Source organism: Muscardinus avellanarius (assembly GCF_963383645.1).
Source record: "Muscardinus avellanarius genome assembly, chromosome: 13".
NCBI classification, from domain to species: Eukaryota; Metazoa; Chordata; class Mammalia; order Rodentia; family Gliridae; genus Muscardinus; species Muscardinus avellanarius.
The window spans coordinates 9,279,779-9,298,742 of NC_137799.1; the positions used below are offsets into that span (position 1 = coordinate 9,279,779).

At 55.6% G+C, this 18,964-nt stretch overlaps 1 protein-coding gene across 7 annotated transcripts in view; it reads right to left on the reverse strand.

Moving 5' to 3' along the window:
* The window catches only part of RALGPS1 (Ral GEF with PH domain and SH3 binding motif 1), a gene marked incomplete at both ends in the record, with an annotated part of 226,438 nt that overhangs the window by 77,187 nt on the left and 130,287 nt on the right, over window positions 1-18,964 (reverse strand). The gene's annotated exons all lie outside the window — the stretch shown is intronic.

The following is an 18,964-nucleotide window of genomic DNA, read 5'->3' on the forward strand; positions in this document are numbered from 1 at the left end:
GAGGGATACGAGGCTGGGAAGAGAAGGTGTTTGCCAGGGAGAGCCGGAACGGCAGCAGCACACACAGCTGCCTGGACTTTATGGGGCTCCCGTAAGCAGCGCCCAACCCCCAGACAGCCCACGATAACGTCAGTCTATTCCACGCGACTGAGTCGCCCAGGGGAGGCGGGCAGCGTGATCAGCAGGGTTTACAGAGCCTGGGCCAGATGCATCCATAAAAAGCCTAACAAGAATGGGAAAGCCGGGCGTGGTGGCGCACGCTTGTAATCCCCTCGCGTGGGAGGCGGAGACAGGATCGCGCAGGTTCGAAGCCAGCCTCCCTGGCTTAAGAGACCCTGTTTCTAAAAATATAAAAAAATGGGTGTCTGGGAGTGTAGCCCGGAGGTAGAGGGGTTTCCAAGAACCCCGGTGCCATAAAAAAAAAAAAAGAATGAAAAAAACTTTAAAACGCTGCATGTGTACTGTGACAACCTTGTAGTTCTCCAGCCAATTAGTTGATTATCTGAAATGACTTTTGTCTGGGGCCCGGGGAACTGAGGTTTCTTTATCACTGAGGCAGACAACCCAAAGGCTGGGACGGTGCGCGCTCACCGCTGGCCCATGGCGCGACCGGACAGGGCAATGAACTCACGCCTCGGGTTCTGTATCGGGAAAGGGGGAAATAAAAGAAGGACCCGCGGCGCAGGGCTGTGCAGATAAGCAAGTGCTCGGTCACAGGAGGTTTGGGGGGGCTGTGGTATGTGAAGTGCTTTCTATAGCCTGTTTTCCAGTGCTCTGAGAGAGTTCTCTTCTTTGGTGAAGTAGATTTCCTCCGCCTCTGCAGACAAAGGAAACGGCAGGTGAGTGATCCTTGGATCAAAGGGCCGTTGGTGGCCCGGCTGGTGGTAGCAAAGCGGAGACAAGGACAGACGCGCACAACCAAAAGGAAAACGGAAAGGACAGCTCTCTGGAGGGACAGAATGACGGAAGACTAGAGGGCCAGTGTGATGGTGGCCCCAGGCCCCAGGCTCCCGAAGGACAAGAGCCAGCACTTACTGAGCCCCAGCTGTGCCCCAGCTGTTGGCTGCATACAGCCACTGATCCCCCAGCCACCAGCTGTGGCTGTTTTTTAACTGGTGCACCGTAACTGTGCGTCACAGCGAGCTGCGGTGTGAGAGAAACGTGTGCTTCTCTCCAGGGCGCCCCGCTCTCCCCTCCTCTCCATACATCACATTAAGATCGGTATTGGGCCGGGCGTGGTGGGCACGCTTGTCATCCCCGCGCTTGGGAGGCGGAGACAGGAGGATCGCGCAGGTTCGAAGCCAGCCCCGCGCGCTGGCTTAGGAGACCCTGTTTCCAAATAAAAAATGCAAAAATAGGTCTGGGAGTGTAGCCCGGAGGTAGAAGGGCTTCCAGGAACCCCAGTACCACCAAAAAAAAAAAAAAAAAATCGGTATTGGTCACTTGCTATGTAAAATAGGGTTAGCTGAGCTGTTTAACTCCTCGAGTCTGCCCGTTTGCCTTCCCACTCCCTTTCCGTTATTCCGGTATCTCCCCTTATTTATCTGAAGTCCTTCTTGTTCCCAATTTCTCTCTGGCTTCCACAAATGAGTGAAAACACAAGGCCCTTCACTTTCCGGGATGGGCTAATCTTGTTGGGCATAATATCTTCTAGTTACATTTACATCCATTTCCCTGCAAATGACAACATTTTGTTCTTCTTTATGGCCGAGTAGAACTCCATTGTGCCTACGTACCTTGTTTCATAATCCATTCATTTGTTGATGGATACCTAGGCTGGCTCCATAGTCTGGCTACTACGAACTGTGCTGCTCTAAACATGTTTAGTTTCTGGTTTAAAATGAGGAAATTGAAGGCTGGGTGTGATAGCACACAGCTTGTAATCTCAGCATTCAGAAGGCGGAGACCGGAGGATCGTGGTTTGTGGACAGTCTCAGCTACTTAGCAAGGCCCTTTGCAACTCCGTGAGACCCTGTTTCAAAAACTAAAAAGACTAAAAATAGAGCTGGGGGTATAGCTTGAAGATACAATGCCCCTGGGTTCCATCCCCAGTACTGCAAGAGAGAGAGAGAGAGAGAGAGAGAGGGGGGGGGGGGAGGAAGGAAATTGAGACCAGGGGAGGAGAGGTGAATTCAGAAGTCACACAGTAAGTAGTGGAGAGCTGGATGTGGTGGCACATGCCTGTAATCCCAATATTTGGAAGGCTGAGACAGGAAGATGGAAAGTTTGGAACCAGCCTCAGCAATTTAGCAAGGCCCTTAGTAACTTAGACCCTGTTTCAAAATAAAAAAAAAAAAATAGGGATGAGAGTGTAGCTCAGAGGTAGAATGCCCTTGGGTCCAATCTCCAGTACCACAAAACAAACAAAAATAAGAGGTGGGGGTGTTCGAAGCCAGCCCCTGCACACTCCTCACACCACCAAGACAGCATGTTTCTGGCGGAGAGGGCGCTGTAGACGCACCTGCCCAGTCTCTCTTCCTACCTGCTCCTGTCCTGCGGGTGCTACCGCTGGCCGGTCCCAACCCGAAGCCAGGAGGCAAGGAAGCCGCACAGGCCACCCATGGGTCAGCCTCCAGGCCCAGGGCAGCACCAGGCACAGCTCTGGGAACACCCAGCACAGTGGGACGCCTCTCCTGCTCCTCAGGGATTCTCCTCAGAGCTGGGACTTCTCTGGCCCCTCCAAGAGGGGGCAGAGGGAGAGCAGTGGGGTCTGGAGGCTGGGTGGGGGCTGAAGCACTGATGTCCTTCCTTCCTGGAGCCCCCACACTGGGCCCATAATGGGAGAGCTCCCCGCCGCGGCACCTATGGGCCAGCACCAGCTCCCCTGTCAGGCGACCCCTGCTTTCATTCCTGGGATGTTCACTTTATCAGGCTTCTTCCAGAAGCCCTCATTTATCTGCTCAGCTGCCTCCCCAGGTCCCAGGAAAGGTCAACAGGGTCAGCCTCAGCGCAGCTGCTCTTTGGGACTAAGGCAGGCATCTGTGTGTACGGGGGGTGGGGGGGACAGTCTGTTATAGGTTGGATCTGGGATGTCTGGCAGTGTTCAGAGGTGAAGCTGTCTAGGAAATGGTCCTGTCTGGCCCAGATCAGGTTCTAGAAATGACAATATTAAAAAAAAAATTATATCGGACCCAGGCGTGGTGGTGTATACTTGTAATCCCAGTACTTGGGAGGATGAGAAAGGAGGATCACAGGTTCGTGGCCAGCCTCGGCCACTTAGTGAGGCTCTCAGCAACACAGTGAGACCTTGCTTCAAAATAACAAATAAATAAAAAGGACTGGGGGTATAGCTTGGAGGTAGGATGCCCCTGGGTTCATCCCCAGTAACCCCCACCCCAAATTATGTTGGGGTAGGGATGATTTTAAACAGTTTTAGAAGTTCTTTGTGAAGTTTTTGTTACAAAGAAAACCAGCAAGCTACAATCTAGTCTGTCCTCTGGCTGGTCCTCGGCCTCCGTTATGGGGGACAGAGCCCCGCTCAGCTGCGGGAGGAAGGAGCTCGCTTGCTGCTAAATGAGCCCCTTCCAGTACCATTCTGAGACAGAATGCACACCAGCCGCCTGAAGGTTTCAGCCAGGTGGCTTTGCCAGCTGACCTGCAGCCCTCCTCTGGGGCTCACACAAGCCTAGGAAACACTTGTTGACCAACACATTAATAAATGTTAGGTGACGACCACACTTGAGCAGAGTCCCCCTGACAGTGGGCTGAGGAGTCAGGGATGAAACGGTCGTCTCAAGCTAAAGACAGGCTCCAGAGCTGCCGGAACACTGAGCACGCGCCCCGTGCTGACATTTGCATAGACTTGTCTGGCAAATGTCTTACAGACACAGTGTCCTCAAAGGACTTCCCGTGGGCCTGGAGAGCCTGTGACACTGGACAGTAGCGCTGCCCTGGAATCTTCCCCACGCCCCAGTCTCCTAGCTTCTCCTCGCCAGAGCCCGCGAACACGCGGCTCCTTTGCCAGCACCGGGCAGCAAGTCACAGGACCTGCCCGAGAGAGGAGGGACCCCGCCTCCTCACAGCCACTTTCTGACACTGGGTGGACGGGAACTTCGGGAGTACTGCTTCCTGATGCTGGGATCCCCCCGGAGAAAGATGGGCACAACCAAAGAAATGGGATTTATTTCAGGACGACTGTGTCCCTAGTAGCTTGATGTGGCTTCAAATCCCAGTCTCCTAATGGAGTAGTTTGATGTTGGCAACTTCATTTTGCTCAGTCTGGGTCTCTTGTTATTAGGACAAACGCCTAGGACTTCCCTCACAGAGTTTTGAGCGGTGTCTAAATCCGCTTTCTATCACTGTGACAAAATAACTGAGGTCATCAACGTAGACGAGGAAAGATGTACTCTGGCCTCCGGTTTCAGAGGTCTCCGCCATGGCTGCTTGTGCCGGTTGCTCTGGGCCCTTGGTGAGCCGGTACATCGAGGAGGGAGCGGGGCAGAGGAGGTCTGCTCACCCCAAGGTGGCCGGGAAGCAACGGGAGAGGATGAAGAGGGGCCGGGGGTCCCACATCCCTTTCAAGGGCACAACCCAATGACCTCACTTCCTCCCACCAGGCCCCGCCTCCTAAGGGTGCCACCCTTCCCAACAGCACCGTCAGCTGGGAACAAGCTTTAGCACACAGGCCTTTGGGGAACATTCAAGATCTAAATGTAAGAAGAGAAAAACAAACGAAAACCTATAAAACACAGATACTGATGCTCTAACAAGGTACGCCAGGACACCCATCTCTTTCATGTTCTAGTTGCCCAGGTGGGTCCCCTGAGGTGAATCAACTTAAGACATCTTGGGGCTTATATTTCCCAACAGACTGAGACGCAGAGAAGGACAGACTCCAGACCAAGAGCCACCAGCCACGTGCGGAGGCGTGCAGTGGCCCCAAGAGCAGGAGCTCACCGGGATGAGCGAGTCCCGGTTCTAAAGGGGAGGAGCAGACGGCAGGGACCTAACCCCTGGCCAAGGGCAAGAATATACTCTGGACGAGACATACAAAACAGCTGCCTGAAGGCACCAGAGAAGAATCAAAAGCAGAGGCGCTGAAGGAGACACGGGCCTTGAGAGGGGAAGCGCAGCGGGATGCCGCCTGGGGCAGGGAGGGGCACAGAAGAACGGAACAGAAAGCAGCTGCCTCACTGGCTGGGCAGATGGAGAAGAGACTGGACTTTGAAGCTGAAAACACCAGAACTGGGAGCCCCAAAACTACTGCGCAAGTCCCCTCAAATCCTCGGCTAACACCTGGGTTGTGTACACGTGGAGAGAGGCTCCGAGGACCACAGCAGAGAGCAGCAGCTGGGAGGGAAAGATGCCAACAGTTCCCTGAAAGAGAGAGCGTGGAGTGCGAGTCCCGCCACGTTAGAGCAGCTCAGCTTTATCACAAGGCGTTGGATTTGGACGCAGAAAGGCCAGGCCTTACCAGTAAGCCCAGGACGAAGGGCTATGCCGCAGGGCTGCGGGTGAAACTAGACTTGCCTGGACACAGCCTAAAACCAAGACATCACAGGAGCAGGGGACTGAACTGCCTGCTAGAACAAACAAGAGAGGAAGACAGAACGATTGTCTGTTTGATGTATCACCCGAAATGTCCAGAATGCAATAAAAGAAGCAGGGAAATGAGATCTACAATCAAGAGAAAAAAATAGTCAATAAAATCAGACCCACTCTTGACCCAGATATTGGAATTAGTAGACGACATTTTTCTTAAATGGCTATTATAAATGTGTGTGTGATATTCAGGAGGCAAAGGATAGGATAAATGAGGGTAGAGAATGCCATTAGAAAAATGGGAACCATTAAAATAATTCAAGTGAGCCTGGCACAACAGTGCTTACCTGTAAGCTCAACAATATGGAATGATGAGGGTTACAAGTTCAAGGCCAGCCTCAGAGGCTTGGTGAGACCCCCATTTCTAAGTTAAAGGAATTAAAATGGCTGAGGATGTAGTTTAGTGGAAGTGTCCCTGGGTTCAATCCCTAAAACTGCAAATAAAATAAAATAAAGAAATAAAATCCAAGTAGAAATTCTGAAACCAAAATATACAGACCTGATAAAAAATAATTTGGGTGAAATTAACAGAAGATTAGATACTGTAGAAGGAAGGATTAGTATATTTGAGGACAGGACAGCAGATTCGAAACTGTAGAAGAAAAGATCAGTGCATTTTATGACAGGTAAGAGAAATGGTCCAAACTGAATCACGAGAAAAGAAAGAATACAGGCAAATAAATAGAGCTTCAGTAACCTTTAGTCCAACAGCAGGTATGTAAATGGAATTTAAGAAGGTGGTTGGAATTGAGCATAAAAATATTTGAAGGAGCCAGGTATGATGGTACATACCTATAATCTTAGTGCGAGGGAGGCTGATGGGAGGATTGCAGGGTCAAGGCTGGCGTCAGAAACTTAGTTAGACCCTCAGCAATTTAGTGAGAACTTGTTTCAAAATTAAAAATAAAGTTGGGGTGTAGCTCAGAGATACTACTTGTTATTTTTGGTCACTGGGTTCAATCCCAGTACTACAATATACATATATTTGAAGGAATAATGGATGAAAATTTCCCCCGTACTTCCAAAGCTCAGTGAGCCCCGCATAGAATAAATGCAAAGAAAATCATAGTTAATCACATCACAGTCAAACTGCTAAACACAAGGACAAATCTTGAAAGAAGCCAGGGAGGAAAAAGACCCATTGTGTACAGAGGTACAGCAACATGCAGACAGGGAACTTCTCCTTAGAAGCCGCCTTGTCCAGAGGACAATGGAAAGACATTTGAAGAGTGATGGGGAGGGCCAGTGTGGGATCTGTCACCCGCGGTACTCTTAGTAGAACGTCCCAATGTTTCCAACAGAAAAAAAAAATTACTGTTATGGTTTGGGTATAGAATTTCTCCCAGGAAAGCTCATGCGCTGGCAATGCAGAAATGATCAGAGGTGCCACCACTGAGTCCTCAGGGCTCTGACCTAATCAGTGGATTAGTCCATTGATGGATTTGAATTTCAGTGGACTTACTGGGTGGTAACACAGGCGAGTGGGGCGTGGCTAGAGGAGGTGGGTGTGGCCTCAGGGAGTACATCTGTCCCTGGATGCTTCCTGTCTCTCTCTGCTTCCCAGCTGCTGGGAGCTGATCAACTATCCTCTGCCACAGGGGCCGCCATATTTCTGCCTTGGCGAGGGCTGACTGTCAACTGAACTTCTGAGACGAGACTGTGAGCCACGGAAACCTTGTCTGCTCCTTGTTGCTCTCCTCCTCCTCCTGCTCCTTCTCATACCCCCACGGAGCTACCTCTCCAGCTCTTTAAATATTTTACTTTGAAGCAGAATCTTGCTAAGTTACTGTGTACTGCCAGCCTTGACCCTGACACTTTCCTGTCTGGGCCTCCCATGTCCTGGGACTGCCCCAGCTCCCTCTGGAAGTTCTCGTCAGGTAGTTCGGTCACAGTGATGAGAAAGCGAACTAATACGGCTATTGTCGGAAAGGTGGTAAGGCAGGGATCGTTACACAAACTGCGGCACATACATTAACCACCTTCCTATTTGCCTCACACATTTTTTCATTCTGACAAAAACTATAAAAGAAAAATGAGGATTCTTCTCTCTAATGCTTTGGGTCAGATGACGTCCAACTGGCAGGTGGGAATGTGGGGTGGGGTCCTCGGGGAGGTGAGGGATTCTGACTCTGGAAGCCACCAAGTCAGGAGCATGATGGGTGCTCTGGTGACACGGGAGGGCTGTGGCGCAGGGACAGCAGCAGCACACGCTTCCTGAGCAACAGCAGATGCAGGGGGCCAGGCACCACGCCATGGCTTTGCGCGTTATCTTATTCTACCTTATCCAGAGCAGGGAGTACTCTCATCCCCTTTCTTTTACAAACGAGAAAGCAAAGTTTCAGAAAAAAATAAGAAAGTTGCCCGAGATTAGCGACAGGGTTGGGATCAGTGCCCAGGCAGGCCTGCCAGACTTTGAGCCACAGCCCTCAGCCCTTCCTAGCCAACCACTCATTAGCTCTCGCCTCCTCTCTGGGCATCAGGAAGACTCCATGTGGTCCGCACATGCCCCCGTCTTCAGGGTACTCACAGCCCAGCGAAGGAGGCAATAAAAATCATCAGCGCCAACGTTCGCCCAGCTGTGCTCTCACCAGTAGGCATCACGCTGGCGTGTCCCAGCTCAACGTTCACAACAGCCCTGCGACATAGATCTCTGAACTGTCCTCGTTTTATGGATGAGGAAGGTGGGTCTTAGGGTTACTGAGTGGCAGAACTGGACTTTGACTCCAGAGCTTGAGCTCCCTAGCGGGACACTCGACTGCCTCCGACCAACCGACCGACCGCCTAAGGGGCAGAGGGCTGTGCAAAGATGGGCTGGGCGGGGTCATCTGGTGCCCCTCCCTCACTTGGGGGGCTCTGAGGAACTTTGAACTGTGAAACTAGAATCACTGTAGTGACCAAGGACTAGGGCTGCACCTGTTCCCACAGGGATAGTCCTGAAACCCCTTCCCTACCCAGTGAGTCCTGCGGCCCTCAATCCGCTCTCTAGCCACCTTCAACTCCAGACCCTAGTCCACGGCTCCCATCGGTCCAGTCTCATCAACTAATGTGCCTTTTAGAAACCAAAGCAGGTCTCAACAGTGTCTTGGTCAAAAACGTTCAGCGGCTTCTTGGGATCAAGGCCCACCTCTCTAGCAGGGTCTCCTCTCCTGAGCCCAGATGCTCCTCTCCCAGGTAGAGGACTCCCTGGGGTTCCTGCTCAGTCACTGCTGCTGCGCGAGAATCGCCCACCGTGGCTCAGCAGGCTGGCACTGGAAGAACGTGCACAGGCTGGGGAGTAGCTGATGTCAGAAGCAAAGTTCATTCCCTGCAGCGAGGAGCGGCAGTCCTGAGGAAGGGGACCCTGGCGGGCCCACCTGCCAGCGGCAGGAACGCAGTCCACAGTGCCTTGGGTCGGGAGAGTCCCACTCAAGTTATTCTCACGAGTTGTATCTAAACATCATCACCACCATCATCACGAGAACATTTTTAAGGAGAAGAAAAGAGTCGTTGCCAATATTTCCCATGCAGTGGGCCAGGCAGGGGGGTAGCCAGTACTCTGGGACTGGCCCTCTTCCCCAGCCCTGCACCCCTGCAGGGCACCTAGCAGCAGGCCTGGGCCTTCTGCCCTTCGCTCACCAGCCTGGTGAGTGTGATGGACGCTTGCTTGGTGGGGCCTGATGCTATCTTCCCCATTCTTGCTCTGACCCTATGAACGTCACCCAGCTCATCTAAGGTGGCAGGCTCCGCGCTGAGGACTCCATCTTCTAGAAGAGACCCACAGGTCATAGTTGCTGGGAACGCTGAACCTGGATAGGGTCACACAGCATCCCTGCCCCATTCCAGGGACCCCCGCTGCAGCCCAAGAGACAGATTGCTAATGGTGATTGGCTCATTGACTGTGGCGGGGAAGGGGTGCCTAGAAAGCCTTGGGCAGGGGACAGCTCTCCTCCAGAGAGACCCCCCCCCCCAATGGCTCTAAGCCGCAGGGACACTGGCGGCTCCTGTATTGAAGGCCTTGAGCTCCCCTCTCCAGGGTCTGGAGAAGAGAGCCGAGGCCTCTAAGGAGGGAGCCGACCACGTGAGGCCCTGGGGCTGAGCCTCAGGGAGACCAGGCTCCAGCAGGGGAGCTGGGGAGGGAGCGGGCAGAGGGGGAGGGCGCTGGCTCGGCCCCTGAGCGCACAGCTGCAGTGGATCTAAACCCATTACCTGAGTCAAAGGGGAAGCGCTCTGCCTCCGCAGGGCGCCCGGGAGCTGCGCGGGCTCAGGGAGCGCGGGCCAGGGAGCTGAGCTGGCCGGGCTCCGGTGCCAAGGAAGGGGGGGGGGCGAGGCCGCCAAAGTGGGCGGGCGGGAGGGGCTGGGCCAGCTGGGGCCGAGCGGGCGTGACATCACCGGGCGGCCCGCCCCTGTCTGGGGCTGAGGGGAGGCCCGGGGCCTTTCTGGGGCCTGGGGGATCCTTTTGCACTGGTGGGTGGAGAGAAGTGCCTGCAGCCAACCAGGGTCAGGCTGTGCTCACAATTTCCTCTGGCGGCATGTAAAGGCTCCACAAAGGAGTTGGGAGTTCAAATGAGGCTGCCGCGGTCGGCCTGAGAGGGACCCTGAGCCCAAGCAGGCGCTGCGAGACCGGGACCTACCGAGCATGGCACGAGGGTGACGGAAGCAGGTTGGGAGCAGCCCCAGCGGCCCTGGCCGGCCCCGCCCCAGCCCCACGGGAGGCAGCCAGCCGAGGCCAGTCCCGCCCGAGACTCAGGACCCTCCAGGAGGCCATGGCCAGGCTGGCCCGCTGACGGCCGCCAGGAAGCATGTGAGCAGCTGGCCCGGGAGCCAAGCAGGAGGGAAGAGGTAAGGGGCCAGCTCTCTGTGTAGTGGCAGCAGGGGGCAGGGGCGAGAGGCAGCCGCTGGCCCCGGGGCTGGGGCTTCAGGAAGCCTGACCTGGGAGCCCCTGCAGCTGGACCCCATAGGAGGCCACTTGTGTTCACTTGCGGCTACACGCAGCACTGCAGGGCTGGGCTGTGGACGCTTGGATAGGGGTGGTGTTTGGGGCGCAGGTCCTGGGCTGGGCCATTGAGGATTTGTCAGTGAGCCCCACTCTCCTTCAGACAAAGAGTCTTTGGGGTGAAGGCGGCGGCTCCTGGGCACAGGGTCCACAGGAAGAGTGTGTGCATGTACGCACATAGGTGCGCTTGATGGGACGGTGGGCTGGGAGCCGCGGGCGGCTGTGTAGCGGAGGACTTGGCTGGTGTCCTTGGGCTTAGGGCTCCTGCACACCCAGGCTGGAGAGTCTGCCAAGGCAGAAGCAGAGGCCAGCAGCCCCGAGGCAGCCCGGCCCTTGCTCAGAAAGCCCCCGCAGCTGTGCAGCCTCTGCTCCTCACCCGCCAGCTGGTGTGGAGAGGAGTTGAGCTGCTGGTTGGGATGTGACCGGGGGCGAAGTGCTGCCCTGACTTTCTCTTGATGCCCGAGGACGCCTGACCCCTGCTAGCACTGGTTGGCCCCCAGGTCTCCTGCTGGGTGGATGTGGCCAAGAGGAGTCTGGGCTTCCCTGGCAGGTCTGCAGGGGGACAGCGCGGGCGCCACATACCAAGTCCCTTGAAAGCGCTATGCATTAGATAATATTTCCAAACAGAAATTCTTCACGGGTCCTTCCCTCTCCCTCTGTGATGTGTGTCACGGGTCAGCTCTTGCCTCTGCTGTGGGATTGCGAGAGCTCCCAGAGGCCAGTTTGGTTACTCAGAAAAGATCTCTTTTCGCCAGAGCTGAGGAAAGCTGAGAACGCCGATTCCAAGCGGGCCAAGCGCGCCCGCGTGGATTTTTCCAAGTGCAGGCAGAGTTGGGTAGTGCTCATGAGCTGGCTTCAAGTCTTGGCTCTTCCGTTTCCTAACTGAATGGCGCTGGCAGAACAGCCTTTTTAAGCCTCAGTTTCCTGATCTGTGAAATGGGAGGGCCACAGTGTCCATCTTCGTAACAGCTGAGCCAGGCGCTTCCTAATTCACAGAATCCTTACAATCGCCCCACTGCGCAGACATTTCTCTACCCTATCTTACAGATGAGGAAACTGAGGTAGGGTGAGTGCCATGCCCAAGGCCACAAGGCTCCCCAGTGCGGGCACGAAGACTCGGCCCAGTGGTGTGGCCCCAGGGCTGCCTTCTGGAGCACTGCGACCTCAGGCCTTAGCACAGAGCCAGGTGTACCAAAAAGCCTCAGAACACCGGGCGCGGCTCTGGTGAGCCTTTCTGATCAGAGCTGCAGAGGGGAGAGCAGGGACTTGAATTCTTGCCCTGCTTTGGACACATTCTGCTAAGGTTTCCAGAAGATCCCAGAAGGCAGGGCCGCTGCTGTTGACTACTGTGCATGCTGGGTAGCCTTCTGGGATCCCAGGGGGCTTTCTGTTTGGGTTCTGGAGCTGCGGCCACCAGCAATGTGTCTGCAACCTAGGAATCCACACTAAGGAAACACCCAGACACACGGATTGAAGTTACCGGATGCTAACCTCGCAGGCAGGGTGTCCCACCAGCCTACCACCCCGGTCCACTGCTGGTCCACCTCTTGGCATCCCCATTGGAATCTCAGCGGATGAGAGGACAGAGCCCCCTCGGTGCCAGGCCTCTCCTGGAGCTGCCGAGGCTCAACCTCCACCGAGCCTGGCTGGCCCTGGTGGCGATTCTCGTGCCACACAACACTGGTGCCTCTGAGCCTAGGACGGCGGCTTCCGTCCCCTGGCTCCAGAGTCCCAGGGAGCCCCCTGAGCCCTCAGAGGCTTTGAAAGGCTGCTGGGAAATGTGTGTTTCTCTAGCACAGGCCTCTGGGGCTGCAGAGCTGGAACGTGGTGGCCCACAGTCCTCTCTGGGTAGCTCAGGCTGAGCGGAGGCTCTGACCGACTTCATGGGCCCGGCTAACAGAATTGATCGTTACTCAGTAAAGACAGTCTTGGAGGGACAGATAGGAATGTGTGAAGCGCACGGGCCAGGAGAACAGCACCAGGCCCCGCTGCACGCCCACGGGTGGAACACGGGTCCACCCCATGGAAGGACCCACGATAAAGGCATGTCCTTTATCTCATTCCGTCCTCATCACCGCCCTGAGAGGCAGGTTCTAACTTTAGCATCCAATTTTCCAGATGGGAAAGCTAAGCCTCAGAGAGGTTCCCTTGTCCAAGGTCATGCGGTTAAGTGATTCTGTGCTGCCCGAACCCGAGGCTGCTGGCTCCAAAGCCCTTGCCTTCCTCCAGCGCTCTACTGCCCAGCTCAAGCCAGGCCAGGCACATCAACGTCTCTTCTCCTCATGCCGTCCCTGGACCCCAGCAGCCCAGTCTGCCTTGCTGTCTTCCAGCGGGCCGCGCCGCCCATCAGAACCGCGCGCTCAGTCGGTTTCCATGAGCTGCTTGCTGGCCTTGGAAGCCTACCTCTGATGGGAGAGGCATGAATGTCAGGCCTCTCAGGTATTACTCCTCGAAAGTTACCCAGTGTGCCTGTGGTAACACGGTCAGCGTGAGGGCCACTGGGATTCCAAGCCAGGCTGGCTGACTTCAAACACCCAAGAGCCCAGGGGAGCGAGGCGATCACTGTCCCCTACATCACGACTCTGGCACCAGCGCATGGGGACAAAGCCCAGGGAACGTGGGCCTGAGATACCACGAATGCATTTTCTTTCTTTCCTTCTTTCTTTTCTTTGTTTTGGTAGTACTGGGGATTGAACCCAGGGTATTCTACCTCTGAGCTACTCCCTCAGCTCTATTTTATTTTTTTATTTTGAAACAGGGTCTCACTAAGTTGCAGAGGGCCTCACTAAGTAGCTGAGGCTGACTGCGTACCTGCGATCCTCCTGTCTCAGCCTCCCTAGTACTGGGATTACCAGTACATTCGACCACGCCCAGCTCCATTTTTTACCTTCCTACTTGAAGACTCCTTTAGGGCTACAGAATTGGAGCTCAGGTCTCCTCTGTCTCCACTGGGCCACACTGGAGCAGTTCCTGACACTACATCAGGGTGATGGCAACCGGTAGCTACAATAGAACAATCATAACAGACAGCGGCCCCGCCCAAGGCAGGTACATTCAGCCTCTGGCCTCTTTCTGAATCACAGCCCATTTAATCTGGAATGTTCTCAATTGACAGTAGACAGATGGGGGCGGGGCATTGCCATGGAGTGCCCATAAGCCAGTAAGATGAGGCAGGCAGGCAGTAAGTAACCACACAAACACACAACGGTGTGAGAGTCATAGAGAGCTGGCCCTGGAGCTCAGAGGGTCCTCAAGGTGGGCGGTGCTTGTCCTCACCTTACGTGCGTTAAGGCTGAGGCTCAGGAGCGTGGCCCCTCTTCATGGTCTCTTCACCAGTGGAGGACCCAAACCCGGCCTTGCTCATCTGAGCCCATCCCACTGCCATCCTGCACAATCAGGCCACAGAAACCTCAAGAAAGAATCAATGCTGAATAGCATATCTTTTTCTATGCATTTATATAAAACACCCCAAATAGAAGGGTTATTCAGCCACTGGCGGCTTGGAGTTCGCGGTGATAGATAGGTCACGTCAGAAACCTCATTTGGGGGCAGTTTCTATGACAAAACTGTATTCCCTCACTCGGACTGCAAGTCACATGACTGACTTAATAACAGCTTTGGGGAGGGGGTGGAAACACCACAATGTCCTGTTCCATGTGCACATCAACTGTGAGACACATTCTGATCACAGGAATGTTAAAACGTGGAAGGAGGGAGCCAGGCCTCTGACAATCAAGCTATTGTGTCAGGTCTGTTCCCTGTCTTGGGGCCAGCAGTTCCAGAGCCTCGGCCCCCTCTGCTGCCCAGTCCTCCCCCGAAACTAGAAACAGAAAAGCCCAGAACATTGCTTCTTATCTCCCAGAGATGCCTGAGGACCTGGCGGGCTCTGGGAATACCTAACATCCCGCCCAAGGTGGTCCCACTCCGACTTCTGCCAGGGAAGGTGGTGTCTGCCATAGCCACTGCTGAACCTCCAAACCCACCCTGGGCCCGGCAGAGAGGAGACCTGTGGAATGAGCGAACCAGCCTCAGACCCAGGCTCTGCAGCATCCAGTGAGCCCCTCTACCCTGGGGGCACAGACCCGCCCCTCTGTGGTATCCAGCCCAGGTCTCTTCTGGGCCTCTCCGGCCCCCACCTAGGTCTCCCCCAGCCCCCACCCTGAGCTGCCCTATCTGGGTGTTATCACCTACAGTAGGAATGTCTGCGACTGTGGGCTTCAGTGCAGGGACTTGTCTGCCTTTTTCCTGTTCTATCTCTAGCTCCAGGCAAAGGGAAAATGCTCCAGGAAACACATGGAGTAAATAAATGAAATCCTTGAATTCCCATTTAGTGGCCCTGGGCCCTGGGCATTCTGCGGGGAAATCACTCTCGCTCTGCCTTTCAGAAGCTCATTCTGGGGCAGGCAGGGGATGGGAGCACTCTGAGACCTGGGGGCTGGTTGGAGGCAGCCAAGGCCGCTTTTGCAAGCTGGTGGAGGGACCTCATTGCATGCGGGTGTCTTCACAAAGAGATGGTCTTGAGAGGCTGCCGTAAGAAGACAGGCGCATGTCACGTGGGACAGCCGGTAAAGGTGCTTGAGGCAGGAAACACAGCTCACGCAAGCAGGATGCAGATGCCACCCGATGCAAGTTTTAGCCAGGCAACCCTGGAGCGTGCAGTGTGGATGGCCCAGAGAGAGCTCCCGGCGGCAGGGAGCCAGTTAGGACTGTGTGGGTAGAGAGGTGGCCCTGAGCCCAGCTCCACCGCTCGGTGGCCCTGGGCGAATGACTGCAGCCTTCCCTCTGTGCTGTCTGTGAAAGGCCGACTAGAGCCCCTGCCACACGGAGTGCTGGGAACAGGGGAGCAGGCACAGAAGTGCTTGTCCCAGTGTTCCAGGGATGAGCCCGTCTAGACATAGAAGTGCTCCAGGAATGAGCCCCATCCAGGCGGCACAGGAGTGCTCCAGGGATGAGCCTGTCCAGGCACAGGAGTGCTCCGGGGATGAGCCCCATCCAGGCGGCATAGGAGTGCTCCAGGGATGAGCCTGTCCAGGCACAGGAGTGCTCCAGGGATGAGCCTGTCCAGGCACAGGAGTGCTCCAGGGATAGGCCCCATTTAGGCATAGGAGTGCTATAGGATGAGCCCGTCCTACAGGGTCAAGATCCACTGGTGCTGGCCCTTCAGTGGGACCCAGAAGAGCAGCTCCAGAAGAGGCCTGGATTTCCCAGGAAGCCAGCCTGGAGCAGAGCCGTCCACCCATCCCCAGACCTCGCCATCTTGTCTGAGGCTCCCCCAGTTCCAGGGCTCCAGAGCGCACAGGCCCTGCCGGAAGTGCAGCAGCCAACTCAGAAGCCCAACTCTCAAATGGCTTCTGCAGACTCTGCCTCCGCTCTGCTGGCCCTGGCTTCTGGCACACAGGGCTCAGCGCGGAGACTACAGGGGGAATCTCAAAATGGTTCCCAAAAAATGCACCATGACAAAAGTCACAGCAGCATCCTCAGCCCTGGCAGAAGGGACCAGCCTAACCACATCCCCTCTTCCCCTGTGATCTCACAGTGTGACCACAACCCGCCTCCATGCACTCGGCTTTCCCCAGAGGCGGTAGTGTCCTGTGACAGGAGCTAGAGGCCCAGGGCACCCGGCAACCCCATCACGCCTCCAGGCACAGCTGGAGGACCTCTGATCCCGCACTACCTGCCTCTCTGGAGCAACACTCAGGGCCTGGTGATGGGAGGCTGGACAGAGGGACAAATGGTCCACTTGAAGGTCTTATGACAGCTGAGCTGGCGAGTTTCGGAACTGGTAGCCGTCTCCCTGGTGCCCACAGCCTTTGGATGGGGCTGAGTCACAGCACCCTGGGCTGGGAGGGCTGGTGGCTGGCGGTTTGGTTATCCCCTCCCTGGCCTCCAGGCTGGGGGTGAATCACCGAAGACAAATGATGCATAGTCCTGCCTCCGGGTTTCCACGGTGAGGCCGCCCCTGCTCATCCCAGGTGCCCACTCTGGGGTCTCACAACTTGCAAGATCAAGAGGCTCTTTCTAAGATCCAACAAGACCCACCCTGTGCTGACCCGAGAGCCATGTCTGCTCATTCAGCCAACAGCGAGCGAGACGTCGTCTGCATCCTGGCCGTTAGACAAACAGACACACAGGCAGCTTTTATTCCTACTGGTTGGAGGGCACGGGGCTGGCAGTGTCCGTCGAATGCCAGTCTCATTACTTACTGCAAGTGACAGGCAAGCGACCTCAGCTTTGGGGACCTGGGTTTCTTCTACTGCCTCCTGCAGACAAGGTCTATCTTTAAGGCAGGGGCCCATAGGATGTGCTGCCCCATGGGACACTTTTGAGCACGACAAGGGGTGCTCTGCATGAGCGCACAGGTTAACAGGCCTTGGCTGCAGCCCACCAGGACGTGTGGCCTCTACATATGAACACATGAGAGCCAAGGAGGAGGAGTGCAGCGGGTAACACGAGCTCACACAGTACTGTGGTCACGGGCCAGCAGGCGCCCTCGGCCTTCTCCTCTGGACTTTCCCTCTACCCGACGCCCTTCTGTGTCCTGGATCTGCAGTCCACTCCGGTACCACTCTGCCAGTACGCCAGGTCTTTCAAGCAGCGTTTGTAGGAACAACCATTTGTCAACATGGGGGTTTTCACCGGTCTCTTTCCTGTCCTGATGTTGGTCTAATGCTCTTGATTCATGATCTGTCCCCTCAGACTCACTTCAGCACAGCTCAGGTTTCTGGCTTCCTGAAACCTGGACATCAGGGGCCAGCGGGCGCTCGCATACCCAGCAGCGGCTGCAGACGGCGTGGCTGCCTTGGCAGGGGCCCACTTCTCAGGCCTCTGGGGACCGGGACACCTCCTCCACCTTCGTCTGCTCAGGGGCCAAGCTGGTGGAGCGAGCTGCGGCTGCGGGGGGGCCTGTGCATCCTTCCGGCCAGGCCCGACATCTGGGCTGAGGATGAAGTGACTCCCGAGAGCCGGGTTTAATGGGAAGTTCCCCACCGTCTGTGGTCCTGGGGGCCCCAAGAGCACGCCTGTCCTCCTTCTGCCTGGGGCAGGGGGTGCCAAAACCTTCTCTCTGGGGTTTCCTCTCACCTTGGCTCTCTTGCAGCAGGCATGTTTTGGGGTACATTCAGCAGTTCTGGGATTCTGGCACATGATCATGGCCACCAAATCGCAATGGTTCCCTTCCCCACACGTGGAAGGACTGTCAGCCCTCCTCTGCTGTCAGCCCTAACGGCATCTTTGTGGGAACTAGAAAATAGCTGTGCTATAAATGTAGAGAACAACAAAGACCATGAAGGTAGGTTGTGTCCCCTAGAGGCCAGCATGCCTGGTGGCCAGGGCCTCCCTCCCAGGGCTACTGGGAGGCTTGACATGACGTACGTAATGTGCTTGGGCCACAGCGATCATTGGCTATCATGATCATTTTTATTATTTGAACTTTTTCTCATTCCTAGCTTTTGGGGGTAAGAACTCAGAGGTGTGCTCCAGGCCCGCAGCCTCTGCCACGAGGCAGGAGGACACAGGTCCACTTTCCCAGCAATGACACCTCCTCCCAGAGTGGCCCACGGCCTGGGCTGCGGCACAGAGGTGGCGAAGGGGACGTGGGTGCATGGTGTGCGGCCCCACTGCACGGGCCAAGCGAGGACGCGTTTAGCAGCCCACCGGAGGCTGGGTGGGCCCTGGCCTGCGGGGCCACCTCCCCGTGCCGCATGGCCGTCACGCGGCATGGTCACGCCCGCCCCGCTGGAGGGGAGGGAAGCCCGTGTACAATGGAAACTCCTCACAACATGATGTGGAAAAGCAATTTCAAGAGTCACTTTGACTTTAATTTTGAAGCCAAGGAAAACAGTTGGATTTGCTTTTCTTTGTTGGTCATAGGAAGAAACTGAGGAGCAGGGCTTTGATAGGGGCTGAGCCCTTCTCCAGGCCTAAGATGGCTGGAATGCGGGGCGGGATGGGGGGATTTCTCTTGGGATGCAATTAGTTGAATAAATATCAAGAGAGCAAAAGTAAACACACTCATTACTGCCCATTTAGAACTGCCAAGCCAGCAAAAGGCTGGGGTTGGAATCTTTAAGGAAAATAAATGCTTGGGAGGCCGAGGGCAGCGTAGGGGACGCGGCCCTTGGTGTGAGGCGGCCGCTCCAGCTAGCTCAGCGCGGGCTCTCACCAGCCACGTCGACCTGCCGAGCCCCGCCTGATGCGGTCAGTGGCTCCATTGGCCAGATGGGGGCAGTAGCAATCCCACTGGGGCACCTGGACAGTGTCCTGATCCTTCCCTTCCTCCCTGTAAGTCAACTGGCTCCATGGCTTCTCCTGTCCAGGCCCCACGCGATGGGACAGTCAGGCCCAGACTCCATCTTGCAGCTTTAAGACCGGTCCCATCTCTAGCAGTGTGCCCCGGAGCCAATTTCCTGACACCTTTTGGACCTTTGGTGATACTAACAACTAGCTCTGAAT